A 19,476-nucleotide genomic window follows, 5' to 3' on the forward strand; every position below is an offset into this window, starting at 1 on the left:
CCTGAGGGCCAGGAAAGGAGCCCTGGAGCTTCCAGCCTGGTTTCGGGGTGATGGGGGCTTGAGAGTCAGCCCACCCCTCTTCTGCATTGTGGAGCAAACCCCAAAGATTACCTATGGCTCCCAAGGCTGCTGGCTAGCACCCTGGACCACCTCCAGCAGCCAGATTAGTCAGACAGGTGAGGCTAAAGAAACAAAGCGCCTGACATCATGCACAGGCCAGGCCGGGGCTATGCAGGATGCCAGGGGAAACCAGCGGTTACTTGGGAGTGGGCTTCTCTGGAGTCAGACCATCCTGCCCACTCGACTTTCTGTAGATTGTGCAGCAATGAGGGGGCTGGAAGCTGGGCTCCAGCCCCAGGTCTGGGGTCAGGTCTCTGACAAACATCGTATATGAAGGTCCTGCCCCGTGGATGAGGGCAGTGAGGCTCGGTTAACTTGCTCAGGGCGGCAATGACCCAGCCTCCCTGTACCACGAGGGGAGGCGTGAATTCTGTGAACCCCTCCCAGCTCCGATGTTCTGTCTGCAACAACCGAGCGGCCGAAGTGGACCAGCAGGATCAGCCTAGCTCCTGTGGCTTCCAGAAGCCAAATTAGGAGCTATGGATAGAAGTTACAGCATTGCCCACTGGGCGCTCCATGAAAGCAAAACTAGGTGCACGTCGGACTTCTCAGGAGAGAGCCAGCCCTTCAGCTAGTGAGTGCCCTGACTGGGGAGGCATCTAAGTGAGGCTGGAAGAGATGTGCCCTGCCAGTCATTTCCAGCTCTGAGCCCGAGCAGCAGGAAGCCTTGTCATTCTCTGATGTGCATTTTCTTCCGAAATATGATCAGATCTGGAGACAGAGGCAGGGAGACGTCAACAGAGTCACAGAATTCCAGCAGCGCTCATTTGTAGCCCCTACCCTAAGACCCTGTGCCTCCCGGAGCCCATCGGATGCAACAAGGTGGCCTGTACCTCCCCGCAGAGAAGCCTCTGCCCACATCATGTTGGCCTTCAGGTCAGTTCATATGGTCTCTGAGGCACACTCTCCTCCCCTTTACGATGGGGTCATAACCAGCACCTGCTTCATATGGTTACCATAACAATCCTTACAGAGCTTTCGGGAAATATCACCCACAAGTGTGATGATCTCTTTATTCCTGGACAAAATGGAATCACCAGGACAACCACCAAAATCCAAAGTCCCTGGGAGGGGCCACTGCTGCCAGCTGGCTCGGAGGCAGATATACCACCTCCAGGTCCAAATGCTCTCGGCCTCAAAGAGCGGAACAAATCCCACGGGGGTATTGATTGAAACCATTACGGATTCGTGGAGACAACACGCCGGCCGGGAATGGAGTCAGCTGCCGCCGCCTATTTCCATAAGGTAATAATAACGTGCACCTTTGCTTTATGAAGTAGAATTTGTTATGGCCGATGAGCCATAAAAATTGCCGGGTGGGGAAAAAAAAAAAAGAAAGGGAAAAAAAACTATAAATAAATTTGTAATTTTAACAGGGATTACCATGTAATTGAGAAGGGAAGACTGCTAATGGCAGAGGCAAAGGCCAACTCAGCCCCCATAGTCTTGGCTCCTTGGCAAAGCTGAGATGCGGAGATGCTGAAGCAGAATTGTTCTTGAGAGGCTCTGGAAGGAAAAATTAACCGGTACAAAGCCCAGGGAGCAGACCCAAGGAGAAGTGGCAGAGAATTCAGCTGGTAACTGTTTAGTGAGTGCTGACTACATGCACCTGACACGAGAGTGAGGACACAATAGGAACTACCCCCATTGGCCATCAATGGGCACCATGATGGATTTAAACAATAGAGTGATGGGGCCAGTTTTTTGGTTTTTTTTTTTTTTTTGTCTGCTTTTGTTTTTTGCTTGAGGAGGCTCACTCTGGCTGTAATATGGGGAGTGGGTTGGAAGGGGCAAGAGTGGGACTGGGAGATGTGTTAGGAGGGCACTGCCGTGACAAGTCTGAATGAGTGGTGGCCTGCGTTAATACATAATATTGGGAGACAGGGAGGAGAGAGCTCCTCCAGAGATCTTAAGAAGTGGAAGGTAGAGGGGTCGGTCGTGATAATATAGAAGGAGTCCAGAATGATGGCCGGGGTTCAGGGTCGAGCGACCTGCGTGTGACGGCACCATCGATATTGAGCTCAGTCCTTGCCAGATCACATTTGAGAGACCTACGAGACATCCCAATGGAGACATCCAGGGGACAGCTATGATGATCTGAGCCAGAATGGGGGTTGGAAAGCTGCCAAGAGAAAAAATGATCCTTGAAGCTGGGGACAGGAGGTGGGTGGGTGAGAGAGCCCAGGAAGAGTGGAAGGAAGAAGAGACCTAAGTGGAGGGAATGTTGATATTCAAGGAGTGAGCAGAAGAAAGGGGCCAACAGAAGGGGTTGAGTTTGAGTCAAGGGACTTCCACCTAGTGCCTTCAGACCTTGGACGGATAGGCTGACATTTCTTGAACCTCGGGTTCCTGTTCTGTAAAATGAGAGGATAAAACACTACCCTTTAGGATACTTGTAGCAACTCAATGAGAAGGGCTAACGGACCTTGCCTGGTGTGTTATATAGATGCCCAACTTCCAGCATGGTTACCTCCAACACACTGAGCTACCTGGCTGAGGACAGTGGGATCTTTAAAAGTAGCCCAAAGAGTAAATCACCTCTAAGATGGGCAGAGGGTGGAGGGTGCCATAGAGAGAGCGGGATGCTGGGACGCGGCTCTGCGTAGTAGCGGAGGCTCCCTAGAAGAGGTGAGTTTCTGGTAGTTTCCAGGGATGATGGGGAATCCTGAAAGTGCGAAGAGGAGGTGACTGTTCCCAGGTGAGCCTCAGATCCCCGGGAAGCAGACGTGTAGAGAGGAGGGTGCTCTGGTTGGGCCAGGAATTCAACTGCAGGAGAATGTGCTGGTGAGCTGAAAGGAAAGTGTACACCCGGGTGGCCCCAAGACAGTGGACAGTGTCCACCCCACACCATCTCAAGTCCATGCGGGAGCGAGACAGAGGATTCCTGCCTCCGGGGAACTCACTCTGGTAGAAGGCTACATTTTTCATTCCTTGTTTATACTTTGAGAGTTATAAAATTTCACGTCGCCCCCCCCCCCCCCAGAGCCCCTGGTGCCTATAAACAAACATCCCGACGTACAAAGATAAATGAAAATCCTGAGTCTCCAAGCCTCAGGATCTGAACGAAGAAGAAGAGGGAGGGCAGGGGCTGGGAGGAGGCGGACTTCGATGAAATCGAGACCATGCCAGCCCCGTTCTCTGGTCATGATCAATATGTTCTCCAAAGTGCCTTTTAAATTACTGTCGGAGGCAATGTGCCATATTTATGTATATACATGCTTAGAGGTGACACGGGGGAGAAATGCAATTTCTATTATGAAATCATAATGTGCATTTATCTTCAGGAATAACACATCGAAATGTTGGAGTGAGAAAAGTTGAAAAGCAATCTGTCTATAAATAAAGACCGCAGACATCCTGACATTTTACGATGTGGGGATTTCAGCGAGAACTTCTCCTTTGGACACATCGCCCAAGGGATCATGTTCAAACTCCAATTTCCTGGAAGACAGCATTTGGAAGTCCAGAAGTCTCCTTGCTGGTGTCCAAAGCAAAGGAAGTAGACTTTCCTTCTTTGACAGAGATGAGGATGGGGTTGGGCCAGGGCCGGGGGATATGTGCCAATTCACGATAAATTTAGTTCTTACTCTGGCAGGAGGATGCAGGGCGGGCGGAGGGAGGGATGCTCGGAATAAGGAGCACGTAGATTTCTGCAGCCGTGTACTGTGGGACACGTGTCCTCTCTTCTCTCAGGGCAGAGCCAAGGGGTGTGCGAATCCAGGCAGATTCGGAGGAGGTCGGGTCTCTCAGGGACATCCATCCCCTGACGTCTTGCGTCGCACTGGCCCCGTGACCTCTAGACCGCATCCTTGGCTAGTGGCTACAGAGTCTACAGGTCACTGTGGTCTGGACCCTCTAGATTCACGGCCAGCAAGGGCAACAGGCACACGTAAATGCTGAGGAGGTGGGGGTGCCAGGGGACAGGGGTGGGATTCTGTGTCCCAGGTCTCTGACCCCCTGTGTGGCAAGACCGGAATGCAGCTCGTGCTGAGTTCCCTGTCACCCATTCATTCATTTCTTCACTTGTCTGCTTCCTTGCTCTGGCTCCACAACCTTCCAAGTGCTGCTGCCTGATGCTGGGGCTGCAAGGTGAGTACGACGCCCTCCCTGCCCGCAGGGACCTCACAAGTACTCCAGACAGATGTGTAATTGGCAATTACCGGGAAGAGGGAGACGGTAAAGGTGCTATGCAGGCCAGAAGGGGAGGGCGCACGTCTAACTCAGCCTAGAGAATCAAACAAAGCTTCCCAAAGAACCATCTGGAAGGATGAGCAGAGAACAGTCAAGTGGGAAAAGAGAGACGATTCCAGGCAGAGAGGATGGCACGTTGGAAGGTCCTAAAATGCAAATGGGTTCTGGCTAAATGCAAGGCATTCTTGGGGCTGGGGAAATTAAGTCAATATTTACTCTGTGTCGGAGGTGGGTTGGGGGTTGTAGCAGGCTCCGAACCAACCAACGACGTGTGCACGTGCCCACGAACGTTGCGGCAAGTGTGCGCGCAGCGCTCTCGTTTATGCAGCGGTCAGATTCGAACCCAGGTCTGTCCTGCCCTCAGCGGTCATGATGACCCCATCAAAGTGGGCCTCAGTCCATGCCAAGCTAGAGAGGGGACACAGGATCCTGAGAAAATCAGGAACGGGTCCCCTGCGGGGCAGCCTGGCTTCCTCGGAAGGACACGGGTTTCAGAGGGAGACCAGCACGCTGCCCTTTGGTTGGTGAGCGGGGCCAATCCGAGAGTCTGCATTTTCCCCTTCCACGCAGTGAGGCTGGTGAAGCCATCCCGTCCCTGAGGGCTGCTGGGGGCTGGGGGTGAGGGGATGTCGTCACCAAGCAGGTGTTGGGGAGAGAGGGGGCTCGGGGGACTTACTGATGATCAGCGGTGTGATTGTTACACTACTATGGGCTGCAGCTCCTAAGGAGGCGGGGCAGTGACGGGACTGGGGCCCCGGCCCCTCTCTGGGCTCCAATCATCCCATCTGCCAAGTCTGAGGTGGCATTTGCTGGCCCCGGAGCCCTACCCTCTTGTTACTGTCCCCTATGCGCCCCTGAGGAGCCCCAACCACCCCTCCCGGGAGCCCGGCCGCTGGCGAGGCCCCCTGGGGCTCCAGCGCTCTCCTCTCCCTCCTGATCCCCTGGCCTCTCTCAAGTGCAGCAGCGCTGGAGCCAATTATCTCTGGGGTGTCCGGGGGACCCTCTGAAGAGGAGGCAGGGCCCCTGGACAAGCTCCGGCACCTTAACCCTCTCCAGGCCGGGCAGGCTTGGCAGCCCCTGGCCTCCTCGCAAATCGTACTGGGGGTGCTGTCTTCATCACGCCGCAGGCCCTGCACCCAGTTCACAGATGGGGAAACGAAGGCCCGGCAAAGGGGAAGGGGCAGGGCGAGGCAGCCGGAGCCCCGCGATGGAACCAGACAGGTGCCCTGCCCCTTCGTGGACCGGGACAGTGGCTGCAGAGCTCAGGGCCCGTCGGCCGAGGCCTGGTCGCCTCTGCTGAGGTTTGCACCCGCCATTCACGGAGGCGCGTAGTAACTACTCAACGCACAGACGCCGCAGTTACCTGTATTGCTACAGCTGTTTCTGTTCTTGCAAGAAATCAGCCACCTGCCTCTGGAGACTCCAATTTCTGGCGCCTGGAAGTCACTTCGCTCCCCAGGGCTGGAAGGAGGCAGCGAGGATTGGAAGGGAGGCTGCGGGCAGAAGGGAGGCTGGGCGGCAGCAAACATTCCCGGCGCGCTGGGCACGCATGCGAGTGGTTCACATTTGTTAACTCCTGGAGTCCTCCCAACAGCCCTGTGAGTAGGTGCTATTATCCGGTTTTACAGGCGGTGAGATGGAGGCTTCTGGAAGCTTGCTCTCCTGCACACACACACACACACACACACACACACACACACCACACCCGCCCCAGCATTCTTGAGCAGAATTGATGGCAACAGGTTTGGGCTTCCTTGCATTGCTTTAGTGCCTGTGCCGGAGGCAAGAGTGACGAGGTGACCCGAGGAGCGGGAGCCACGTGCTCCGCCCGAGAGGTTCCTGTGGCAGGGAGCTCACTCCCGGAGGCTCAGTCACTCAAAACACGCTCCTCGGAATCCCTGGCCCTGGGTGGGAGATGAAGGAGCAGGGCGTCTGTCCCTTCCTCCTGTTCTGAGGGAGGCAGAGGAGGATGAGCCAGGTGGGGACAGGGAGGGTTTCTTATAGAACTCACTTCCTGCAGGGGTGGGTGATGGGTGTGGGAAGGGCTGAGGGAGACCAGAGCAGCCCCTGCTCCTGGAAGGATGGTGGGCTGGGATCAGAGTGAGGCCTCCCCAAGGGATGAGGCTGGGGCAGGCCTCAGGGCAGGGCGTGGCTCCCGGACGGGGCCACCAGGGAGTCCGGGGAGAGGCCGGTGCATGTCGTCTCCAATGGGGAAGATGCAGAGTGGGCTCCGATGGCCCGTAGGACAATAGTCCCCCGAACCTGGAGTGAGAGCGTGAAGGAGATTATCAACACCACAGAGGGATGGAGAGGTTGGAACGTGGCAGATAAAAGCCAGGGAAGGGGCAGGTTGGGGAGGAGAGAGGCTCAGGAGGAGATAGCCTGGGGCTGGAGAGGCCTGCGGGGAGGGTCGGGTGGGGGGAGGAAGGTGTGAATTGTCAGAGCAGAGCTGCTTGGTCTGCGGTGGGGCGGGTGCTGCCGTCGGGCAAAGGTGTTCTCTGCCAGTACTGAGCTATCCTCACCCCCTGTGGGATCCTGACCCCTCTGCCTGGGAGCCTCACTTCACCAGGACCCTAAGGCCCCACAGCTCCCACTGTCGGGGCCCCAAGCATGCAGCGGCTCCTTACACCTGTGCATCATCTCCTGCCAGCCCCCGGGTGAGGTCGGAATGGCCAGCCTCAGTGAAATGATGACAATCAGAGACTCGAGGATGTGCAGGCACCCACCTAGGAGTCCACAGCCACATCTCCCTCCCCGGCCTCAGGGTTTCTTGTTGGGAAGGGGCAGGGAGGTCCCCCCTTGTAAATATTGACTTAATTTCCCCAGCCCCAAGAATGCCTTGCATTTAGCCAGAACCCATTTGCATTTTAGGGCCTTCCAACTGGGGCCTTAGAGTAGCAATGTAGGGAGGGTCCTACCAGGGGCAGCCGGCCTGTATTCTGATGACGAGCTTCTACTCCCTCTGACCTCAGTTTCTTCATCTATAGGATGGGGATCTTAACCCTAGAAACCTTGAGACAGTGGCAGCTCCAGCGAAGGGGTGGACATGAGTGGACTTCTAGAAGCTACCTCAGGGCTACCATCATCACCATCAGAAGCATCACCATTCTTCAACACCTGCAGCCCCCATCCCAGCCACGTGTACCTGCTCTCCCCACTTGGACCCTTGGTCCACAAGGATCCCCAAGCTTGGTGCCTTTGGGAGGGGACTGAGTTCACGGCAGCTCCGTTTCCTCTTCCTTGTGTCCCAGAAGCTGTTACTGCTTTTACTGCACAGATTCTTTCTTTTCTCCCTCTTTTTTTTTTATTTTTTTATGGGGATTACTTTATGACCAGGGATTTTGCTTTTTGCAGCAGCAGACTTAGAGCCAGCCGGGCCTTGCGTTTATGAGGGCTTTCAGGAAGGTTTATGAGGCTGCAGCCCAGACCCTTCCTTCTGGCTCCTGCCAGTCCAAGGTAGTGGGATGTGGGGGGCAGGTGAAGCTGGAAAAGCTGTTTGTGGGTTTCATCCTCCTCTTCCTTGGGTCCCAGGCTGCTCCCAGGGCAGGGACCCCTCGTGACTTGCCTGGAAAAAGGAAACCAAGAGGAATGGGGGATCTCCGATGAACACGTGGTCTCAGGTGTTTCCCTCCTCCCTCTGGGACTCGGTTTCTTCAACTGTAAAATGGAGGTGTTGGGAATTTCTACCTCAAAGGTGGTTGTAAGGATCGTGCTCCCAGCGAATCCAGCAGGCAGTACGTGAGGCGGATGTGAGTCCTGCTACTCTTCCCTTCTCCCTGGGAAAGATGAGCAAGCGACCAGCCTCCCTTCGCACTTACAACTTTGTATGATTCCAGAACCATAACAACCGGCATTTCCTGAATATTCGGTCCAGAGCCAGATACTGTGCCAATCCCTCAACATCCTTCATTGTACCTATCCTCACAATAATTTTGTGAGGTCGGTGTGATCATTGCCCCATTTACAGATGAAGAAACTGAGGCTCAGAGAGATTCTGGTCCCCCACCCGCTGGTCACCCCACATGGATCGGCACCCGGCAAGTCTGACCCCAGAAGCCACATCTTGGGATTCGAGCCCCAATCTAGGAACTGTGACAAGAGACAGGAGGGAGAGTCAGAGCACCCAGTCTGAAGGGGGGGTCGTCCCTGTTTATATCAAGGAGTTCCTGGACCCCAGAGGAACACTCACTCCAAGGACTCCTTTCCAGGAAACAGGGGGCACTGCGACCGGATCTCATAGGACGACCGCTTGAGGAAGGGCACCCGGAGCCTGGGGATGCTCATGGCTTTTTGACCAAAGACAATGCACCAGCAGTGGGCTCACCCCAAGGCAGGCCCACTTCGTTATAGACCATTGGATGGACTTCCAGGTAAACTGAGGAGTAGAAGGAACATAAAACAAAGTCGCTGCTAAGTGTCCTCCTCTGGGAATTTTCTAAGGGCAAGGATGGTTTTCAGGGGTGACCCGGGTGGACACAGGGGTCTGGAAGAGATGCCTGCAGAGCCCATTCTCCCTGGGCCAAGAAGAGAGCCTCCCCCTCCCCCACTGCCTAACAGCCGGGAGACAGCGGTGTCCCCGGCTCCGGGATCTCCTCCTCCGCACCTGCCCCGTGGCCCCTCACTCCCCTCCTCGCCCCCTGGGCTCTGGAACAGCTACTTAATGGGCGGTGATGCAGCGCGGATGGCGCACAGTCTTGTCTGCCAGCAGGACGGCTCCGGGAGCGGGATGTAGCAATGCGGCTTGTGTATCCTGCTAAGAGATATTTAATAAATATGCAAATTGCTGCCTCTACCTCCTCAGGCAGGTAAGGAGCGGGGAGAGGCTGGAGTTAAGTATTAAATCTCTGCACCGTGTGGAACGCTCAGCACAGAGGCAGGGACTGGAGCTGAACTTCCTGGGAAGACTTCCATCTGGCATCTTAGAGCCCCTGCTTGGAGGATGGAAGAGAGCAGGAGAGGCAGGGGACTTAAGGGTGGGATCTGGAAAAAAGGAGTACAAAAAGCTCTTTTACTTAAGAAGGTTGAGCATGATATCAGGAGATGGAAGGACGAGTCATTCATCCAAGCAACCCTCACCCTACCAGCCGTCCAGCCTCCCATTCCCTGTGGATCCATCTAGCTGTTCACCACCTACCCATAGACACCGAACTCACCCTGCCGACCATCCGTCCACCCATCCAACCTTCATCCGTCCATTCATTCATCCCTTCACTGACTTACTCTCCACATCCAAACACCCAACCGTCCACCACTGCTCCATCCATTCACCTGTACGTCTACTAACTCATCCATAAACCCACCATCCATCTATCCACTCACTTAACTATTAAAAAGCCACCATACCACCATATGCCTATCAATATCTATCCACCTCCTTTCCTTTCCATCAACCGTCCACTCACCCACCCATCCTCCATCCACCCCTCCTCCACCCATCTCACCTACCCATCTATCTTCCACTGCTTACATGCAAGACTCTATTCTTGGCACTGAGAACGCAGAGACAATTGGACAAGTTCCCACCCCTTGAGGAGTCTATGTAAAGCAGAATGTGATCAGGGACACGATGCCTCCTCTTGGTTTAGGGGCAGGTCTCATTTACGATCTTCCTTCTGGGACAATCAAGAAACACCTGCATGGAATGATATGGGATGACGTGGATTGGTTACTCACCTGTTCCCAGCCCAAAATTAGCTCCGTTTATAGCACATGTGTTTATTGAACCCTGGAAATAGAGAGATGAGCCAGTCGCACAATCTCTGCCCCCAAGATGTTCTTGGGCTAGTGGGGGAGAGAGATGTAGGAAGAATAAATTACATGTAATAATAGAGGACCACAAGGCCCTGGGGCAGCAAAGTGGAGAGGGTGACCGTCCTAGGGTACCCGGGGATGGGTATGAGTTCAGTGGGGAGGTTTCCAACTTAGCCTTGACCCACATGGAGCATACACACCTCACCTGGCATTTAGGTCATGGCTCACAGGTGTCTGTCTTTACATCCTGGGATCCAGGTCTGGCTGTATCTTGGGCTAAGTCTGAGCTGCTGACCTATAAGGGAGAGGCCCGGCTGTCTGCCCCTCTTGAGCGCTGCCTACCATACCCTTGCTTTATTCATTAACTTTGCAAATCAGTGAGAGGCCACCAAGGGGCTTGGAAAGACGACTCTTTCTAGAGTCTGGCAGACTTTCATTCCACTCCAGGCTCTGCTCTTTACTACAGATGAGCTCTGGGAGCCTCTGTTTCCTCCTCTTCTAGATGAGGGCAGTGATGCCTCCCTTGAGAGGGGTGCGGCTGTGTGTTGGAACAGCCCTGTGTGGGGAAAACACAGGAAAAGGAGCTCAGGGAGCTCCGCCCTGCAGAGTGGGCTCTCAGGCAGTGCTGGTGGGTAGCTGGGCTCGGTGGGGCAGGGGCCGGTCCCTGTGCCCCTCTGTAGACAATCTGCACTACCCTCTCCTTCCCTCTGACTGCCTCCACTTGAGACAGCAACCCCTCTCCTGATAGAGGCTCAGAGGGCCCCCTTTCATTCACTATTGGATTCACCAATTTGCATGCCAGTGTCAGGACAGTCATCTTTGCCCGGTGACCAGTAGACTGTCTCCTTCCAATCCCCTCACCCAGTGCACAAGGCACTGAAATTTCCTGCAAGCGCCTTCCCTCCCTGAAGCATTCCCCTTTCCTCCCTCCTCCTCTGCAAGCTGAAGTGGAATAATATATATATTTTTTTGCCACCGTCTGCTATAGACGGTGCCTCCCAGAGAACCATGGGTAATCTCAGATGCAAATGTCCTATGCAAATCCAGCTGCCTGTTAAAATTAGGAGGAAGCCCAAGGCAGATGCGGTTTCGGGCTGTAACTGGAGTCTCCGCAGAGCCTTGATGGAAACGTGCAAGGAACGTACGCTGGCAGCTTTCAGGATGGAGCTCCCAGCCCCATCCCCGGTCCTGAGGCTCGGGTGCCCTGGGGGCGGGTTTTGGCAAAGCGAGTGTGGACCACTTACCTGGAAGATGTGGTGCCCTTTTCAAGCTTTTATTCCCACCCAGTAGTTATCCACCAGAAATGACTTTGTTTCCCCCGGGGGATATCTGGCGATGTCTGGAGACATCGTGGCTGTCACCACTCAGCAGGTGCTACTGGCAGCTGGCTGGAGAGGCCAGATGCTGGCAAACATCCTCTACACAGTGCACAGGACGGCCCCGTAGCGAAACGTCCATGGGCCCGAGGCTGAGAAATCGTGTCCAGGTCTATCCTAGCCCCACGGGACTATGGATGGCAAGGGAGGAGGAAGGCTGGCTGGCTGGTCACTTGCTACCTTTACCTTGAAGGGACAGTTAGGAAGCCCCCCACCCCCACCCCTCAGCTCATGCCTGGTCCCACCATCTCTTTCACGGCCTCAATCCTGTCTTTTATTTTCTCCTTTATCCCCTGATCCTGTTCCCTCTAATCTATGTCCTGAGATACGGATGCTTCCTGCAGAATATATGGTGCTGTTTATTGTGTGAATGTGTTTTAATTTACATAAATTGTAGTGGCTATAGATCGCATTCTGCTGCTTAATTTTTTTCACTTAACTCTGTGTTTTTAAGATCTGCCCGTGTCGCTGTGCATAAATCTTGTTCAATGTCTCCGATGGTCGCAGAGGCTTCCAGAAGGACAACTGGTCTATACCTAGAGGTGTTCACCCAGACTGCCCCGACTTGGGACCTGAGGGGGTGGGTGTCCCTGGGTCTCCTAGGAGTGGATGATGGGGTCACAGCAAGTGGTACTTTGTTTCCTTAACCATTGCCAGATTTCTTCCGAACACGGCGCTCCCCACGTTGTCGTCAACACACGGCGTTATCCAATTTTCTCATTTTTTTCCCCCAATCTGATTAGTATAAAGTGGTATGATAGTGTTGCTTTAATTGGGGGAAGGAAAATGAAATTTTAAAAACTGAAGAATAAGTGACAAGCAATATCCTATTAGTTTCTGGTGTACATCGTAGTGATTTAATATTTTTACACATTACGAAATGATCGCCACAATAAGTGTAGTTCCCATCTGTCACCGTAGAAGAGTCATGACAGTATTATCGACTATATTCCCTGTACTGTACACGACATCCCCAGAACTCATTTACAGTTTGTACCTCTTAATCCCCTTCACTGATTTCACCCATCCTCCCCCAGCTCATCCCTCTGCTAACTAACGATTTGTTTCCTGTGTCTGTGACGCTGTTTTATTTCATTTGTTTTGTTTTTTAGATTCCACATATATGAGAAATCGTACAGTATTTGTCTTTCTCTGTCTCACTTACTTCGCTCAGCATAATACCTTCTAGGTCCATCCATGTCATTGCAAATGGTAAGATCTCATTTTTTTTTTATATAGCTGAGCCATATTCCATTATAGATTGATGTAGCTAGATAGAGACTTCTAGATAGATACAGATAGATACATGATTGATAGATGATAGATCTCACATCTTCTTTATACCTTCATCTATCAATGGACACTCAGTTTGCTTTCCTATCTTGACTATTGTACACGATGACACAATGAACACGGGTGCGCATATCTCTTGAAACTGGTGTTTTCATTTTCTTCAAATACCCAGAATTGCTGAATTGTACGGTAGTTCCCTTTTGGGTTTTTTGAGGATCCTGCATACTGTTTTCCACGGTGGCTGCGCCAGTGTGCATTCCCACCAGCCGTGCGTGAGGGACCCCTTTTCTCCACATCCTTGCCAACACTTGTTCTTTTTTGTCTTTTTGGTACTAGCCAGTCGAGCAGGTGTGAGGTCCTATCTCATCGTGGTTTTGATTTGCATCTCCCTGATGATGAGTGATGCTGAGCATCTTTTCATGTTGGCCCATCTGTACGTATGTCTTCTTTGGGAAAATGTTTACCCAAGTCCTCTGCCCATTTTTTAATCTAGTCGTTTGGGGTTTTTTTGATATTAAGTTGTATATTTGGTGCATTAACCCATTATCAGATGTATGCTTTGCAAACCCCTTCCCTGATTCAATAGGTTGCCTTTTTGTTTTGTTGATGCTTTGACCTGGGCAACGGGAGAGCAAGTTCTCAGGCTTCTCGGAGCCTCGGCCTCCCACCTACTGAGGAGATGACACACATGGGCCCAGCCAGAGCATGCATTTAACAGATGTGGCATGAACGTCGTGGCCAGGCTGTGTTAGGTGCCGAGAGGAAAGATGTGGAAGGCAAGAGTCTTCCCTGGACTGGTGACAGGCACACAAACAGGCTTCTCTTGCAGGAAGCTATGTGTAAGGTGAGGACACGGTGGGGTGACAGGGTGGGAGCCTTGGGGATGGATGGGAAGGCGGGAGCTAAAGTGGAAGTGAGATGGGCTCAGAGGGACCAGGGATGGCCAGAGAATTGAGAATGGATCCGGGGAGACCAAGCCTCCTGGGAGGCCTCATGGGAGGTAGCCACAGTGGGATAGGGGAGCAGAGCCACTTTTCTGGCCGAGAAGCCTCCTTCCAACAGAGGTTTAGGGGCTGGATTATAAAAGTGGTGGGTGGGGGATGACACTGAGGAGGACATCTCCTGGACCAGGGGCTTTCATGTTTATGTGGGGCCTCCTTCCCCCACTTCACCTGGCACTTCCCAGGGACAAAGCCTGGCTCTCCCCATCAGCCTGGGATCTCCCTGCAGGCAGAGCTTTTCTCCCCTCTTGGGCTTGCAGGCCGTCGTCCCAATGGGGCATCATGACACGAGTGCTCTGGCCGAGTGTCTGCCCTTGGGGTGAGGTCCCCGACCCGACAGCTTTGTAGGAAGGGGCTGATGGAGGCCAAGTTCAGCACCACCTCCGCCTCCCTCCACTCACATACCTGTATCCCGCTAGTACCTGTGAACATAGAAAACCTCATCAGTTCCCCATCCTACCCCTTACCCGGGTACAGAGATACCCTCCGAGGCGTCGGGGTGCACAGGACATTCTTTTTCCCTCCGTATTTTGGGAGGGAACCCCCAATCTCCCAGGCTCTGAGGGATCAAATCCCTTTCAGAGAGCTTCCATGGGGGCCACCTCCCCTGGGGGGACCTGTGTGCATCCCCTGCCGCCCCCCTCACTTCAGCTGGGATGCAGGCCTCCTCCCTCTGGCTTCCCTCCTCTCCTCTGTGTGGACTGTAGAGGTGCTGCCTTCCGCTCAGGTCTGCACCATCAGCCTGCTTATCAATCCAGAGCCCGAGGCCATCAGACTTCAAAGACTATATAAAATGTGTTTAGTGGTTGTGTGTTTCTTTTTAATATCAGCAAACTGTATTTTCAGGGAGAAAGGGCCAGAGCCAATGGAGAGAAATAAAGGAAAGAACCACCCAGGAGAAAGATTGCAGCTGTCAGGCCGTGGAGGGAGGGGTGACCTCCTTCCCAGAGGGGTTTGGCGGGCTTTGAAGCAAACCCGGGTGCACTGGGTGGGCCAAGAGCGTGGGCCGCTGGGGGCTCCTCTCCATTCCCAGGATGGAAGGAGGAGGGAAAAATGCAAGTTTCCAGCCTGTGCACATGAAGCCAAAATCCCCCTGTAGCCTCCTGTGGGCCCAGTGGTTAAGATCACAGGTCTGGAAGCAAAGGGCGACTGGCAGGGCTGGTGAATTTAGACTTCAGCTTCCTCGGCCTTAAACTGGGGCTGACAATGGCGCCGGGCCTCAGATTTTTCCAGAAGTCCATGGACTGATAACTGGAAAGGATTTTGTGAGCGATAGGCCATTTTTGGAGAATGCCAGCTGAGCCTTGTTGGCATCATGGTGATTCTCCGGGGCAGGGGACAGCTGGTCAGAGGGGCCAGGCCTTGGGATGTCTCTAGGACAGCTGGGGGGCCAGGGGGCTGGGGGCTTGGAAGCAGGGTCCTATGTCTTTGCCTCCATGTGGCTGCCTTCCCTACAAGAGCAGCCTTGGGAGGGGGTCCCCTGGCCATGGGGGCTGCAGGCTGGGGAAGGGGAGGGGAAGCACAGGGAGGGGAGGGGAGGGTGAGCTATGTGGGGGATGCACATCTCAGGACCTCTTCACCACCCTGCTAGCTGGCACTGTGGCTCCCTGTGTTCCAGGCGATGTAGCCCTCGGGGATGGTCCCCAGCATCCAGGGAGCTCCAGCCACCCCTGCTCCGCCGGCTTTCCTGCAATTCCCCTTCTCTGCCTTCCTTCAAGTGCTTTTCAGCCTGGGGTTTTCCAAACCTCCAAGGCAGCCTGGGGGTGTCCAGCGATGTGGGGAGCCTGGTGGGAGGGAAGTGTTCCCCAAACAGCCTGCAGGTGACGCCTGCTTGACACCCCTGCGCCCGGACTGTGAGTTATGGCCCATTGCCCACTGCAGAGGCTCTGTCTCTGATAAGCCTCTTTATGAGCTCCTCCGTGACTAGGGAAAAGGTAATTGCATTTTTAGTGCCCTGAAAAGGCAAAGGAAGAGGTTTGCCCAGCTTCCATCTGTTTAGGGGTGAAGCTGGTCTCTGAGTATACACCGGCAGGGGGTCGGGACTGCTGACAGGTAACTGCACCTGGGGGAGGCGGCAAATGTGAAATGTAAAGGGGGACGTGGACCACTGTCCTCGCGGGGGGTCGAAGTGGCCGGGCCTGGACAGAGGCTGACGGCACGAGGCAGTGATGAGGCCTCCGCTCTGATCAGGGCAGGGAGGTGGCAAAGGCTTCTGGGTCAGACACCAGGTTCAAGGTTCCTACCTTATCCCGTAGGTGATGAAAACCCACCGAAGGCCTGTGAGCTCTTAAATGTCATTGGGGGAAAAAATAAGGAGAATTTAAGGCCTTCTAATCTAGAATGGTCTTGTAGGATTGCCAGATTTAGCAAATAAAATACAGGAGGAATAATTTTGGGTTTTTTTTTAGCATATGTATGGCCCGTGTAATATTTGACCGTGCAATATTCGGGACATACTTTTTTTTTTTAGATTTTATTTACTTGTTCATGAGAGACACACAGAGAGAGGCAGAGACACAAGCAGAGGGAGAAGCAGGCTCCCTGCAGGGAGCCTGATGCAGGACTCGATCCCAGGACCCCAGGATCACACCCTGGGCCAAAGGCAGACGCTCAATCACTGAGCCACTCAGGCATCCCTGGGACATACTTATACTATAAAATTATTTGTTTTTTTTTTTTAATCTGAAATTCAAATTGAACCGGATATCCTGTTGTTTGTTTGGCAACCCAAACTGGAAGGGAAAAGGAAGGCAAAACAAGAAGATTAGGAAATTCAGACTTGTTTTCTGATATGTTACTCGGTGCTTCGGCTTATTTAATTTTATTTTCTGGTATCTCATATTAACTATGATTTCGTCCCTCGAGTTATAGTTAAAACTATACAGAAACACACTCAAATCCTTTGCCTCACATACACATGCACGAGCCACGGACCCTGAAATTTATTCATTCAACAGATTGGTATTAAATGTATGCTGAACGCTTTGGTAGGCACTAGAAATGATCCAGAAATGACTTCAGGAAAATATCTAGAAATGTGTGTTGGTCTCTGTCTTTCCCCAATCTGGTTTCATCTGTCTATTTATCTTTGCAAAACACACACACATTTTTTATGTGCGTGTGTGCATTTCTGTGTATGTATACAAATATGTCCGCGTTGCATCGTGTAGAGCCTTAGGGATGGATGAGATAAAATATATTTCAACAAATAACAGTAAATAAGGATGAGGTGCCCAGTTCCAAATGACTGGGCACTGCTCTTCTAAACCAGCCAGGGCATCAACACCTATTAATTACTGGCCGCTTGTCACATCTCTGACCTTGGTTAATTTTCAGAGAGCCTGTGAACCAGACTCAGGGTTGTGTGACTCGCAAAAGGTCGAATAACTAAAAGCTGGGAAAGCCCATCCACACATGGAGCCCTGTGTCTGGTACAAATGCACAGTGATAGACCGGTGGGTTAGGCCCATCTGACTCCCAAGGTCCTTGCCTTTCTGCTCTGTTACATAATCCCAGGTGGCCGTCCTCCTTTGGATAATCCCATCCTCATGCTTTATCTAGGTGAGGGTTGAATTGATACAATGACTCTGGCTTCTCAACTTGGACATGGGCTGACGTCATCCCGCCCTGTGGGGGCTGTAGCTTTGTGCACCCCAGCGAGTATCTGAGGTAGGATTTGGAGGTGCAGCCGAGAGCAGAAGCTGGATCTGCAATGCAAAGCCTGATGCTTCTGGAGCCCGGCGCAAGAGAAATAAATCCAGGGGAGTGGATCATCCAGGTGAGGGCTTCCGGCCTCCCAGTTCTTGGGAGAGATGAGAGAGATGATCCATCTGGAGAGTTGAGTGGAGGACATCCCTGAACAGCCAATTAAACCGCTTTTAATGGTCTCGAAGAATATATGTTCAAGTTCCAAACCAATCTCAAGACTTAGTGAAGCAGAGATAACTGGAGCTTTGGCCGTGCAAGATAAACTAGCAAAATCTGAAATCCTGTTTTACATTAAGGCAAGTGAAAATCAACATGAATCCAGGTCCTTCTCTTATTGCTGTTTGATGCATGGTTACCCACAAGAAAATGCTCCAGCATCTAGGAGACGGCCCGGTACCGAGGAGATACTGAATGAATGAATGAGTGAATGAATGAATGAATGGCTTGCCCCGAGGCTCCAATTATTACAGTCAGAAAGGTAGAGCATAAGCCGATCAGAAGATCCAATAAGGAAAGTGGGTATTTGGGATTAAAAAGAGAAATGTGGACTGTACACCGACCTACTCATTGGTTTGTAAAATGTAATATCAAGCAATTAATTTCGTAAATGCTTATTTAACTTGTGTCAACTGCAATTAGGTTACCAGGGAAGGCTTTTTCACATCGGTCCAGTCTGTGAGCTGTTGGCCCTTGGGTCAGACGCCTGCCCCAAATCCAAACATCTGGGGCCCCCAGAATAGGCTACAGACACATCCCCCCTACCCCTCCTCCTCCACCCAGGGAACTGAGGGTGACTTCCCTTAGGAGGACCTTATGACCAGGCAGGGGCTTTGCTGCATCTCCCAGAGGCTTCCTAACCCCGCCTGCACCTTCCTCCTTTCTGTAGGGCTCTAGTGATGCCCTTCATCCCCCTGTATTCTGTGTGGTTTGTGGCTCTGCCCAGGTGCTACAGTCAGGCTGTCTCTGTTGAAATTCTGGCTCCACCGCCTCCTCGCAGTGTGGCCTCGCGCAGGCTATTGAATGTCTCTGAGCATCTGCTTTCTCGTTTGCGTGTCAATAGTCACCACCTCTGAGAGCTGTGGAAGGGTTGATGCACTGAGGCACGGAAAGCGGTGCGGTCAGCACCTGGCACCCCCGAGGTGCACCCGATCCAAGGGCACCCGATCCAAGGCTAGGCCCTCGGCCTGCTGATTTAGTGCTACAATAGACAGCCGTGAATCCTGCCTTCCTATAATTTAGGCCCCGATCAGATGGCAACTAATACAAGCCAGCCCTGCTCTACGGAACCACAGATGCTCCTGCTCCCTCCCCAGCGAGGCGTCACCCACCCCCCCCCCATCACATTTGATCACGCTCTAGCAAAACAAATTCAGTGCCCCCAAGGAGCCACGTCTTCTCCCAGAACTGATACCTCAGGGCTTCCCGAGCGCCTTAGAATCCCATCAAGAATTTTGGAAAGCCCACTGTGAATCCCCAGCCGCGATGGCCTCCTTGGGTGTGATGATCGTGACCATATCTCAGAAAGTTCTGGCATGAAGAAACTGACCCATCAGCGACTGTGGCAGAGACGGGTTATTTGCAACTACGTCAAGCTTTGCAGCCCGAGCTAAGCATCATCTGGAACCAATGGCAGGTTTGGGGTGAAGCGGGGAGGGGTGCTTGGGAGCTCAGTGTTCACCGTAGCATGCTGCATCCTAGTTTTGCTACCACAGGTGAATTGCCTGATATTGAAGAACCTCACGTTCCTAGTGTAAGGACAGTCGTACCTACAGGTCTGACTTACTTTGAGGATTAACTGACACCCAAAGACAGCGGTATGGGGTTTGGCATGTAACGGGATTTCCACCCTGCATCTTGTCCAGCTCGTGCCCGCTTCCTTTCCTGCTGCCCGCACGAGCCCAGACTACAATTTCAGATTGCCTCGTGTGGCTGGTTTGATGCCCAGGGAGATGCTAATTGGAGGCGCCTTTGATGTATTCAGGAAGGAGGGTCTAACAAGGCCTCTCCTTGGCAGCATTTTGTGGGTGGCTGGTTCG

General features: G+C 52.9%; 1 long non-coding RNA gene across 1 annotated transcript; it reads left to right on the forward strand.

Moving 5' to 3' along the window:
* Nucleotides 1–846: 846 nt before the first annotated feature.
* LOC112929802 (uncharacterized) lies at nucleotides 847–11,850 on the forward strand. The gene is made up of 3 exons (XR_003236993.2): nucleotides 847–1,365; nucleotides 3,405–4,209; nucleotides 7,299–11,850. It is a non-coding gene; the product is annotated as an uncharacterized lncRNA (long non-coding RNA).
* Nucleotides 11,851–19,476: the final 7,626 nt, after the last annotated feature.

The sequence above is a fragment of the Vulpes vulpes genome, chromosome 2 (assembly GCF_048418805.1).
Source record: "Vulpes vulpes isolate BD-2025 chromosome 2, VulVul3, whole genome shotgun sequence".
NCBI lineage: Eukaryota > Metazoa > Chordata > Mammalia > Carnivora > Canidae > Vulpes > Vulpes vulpes.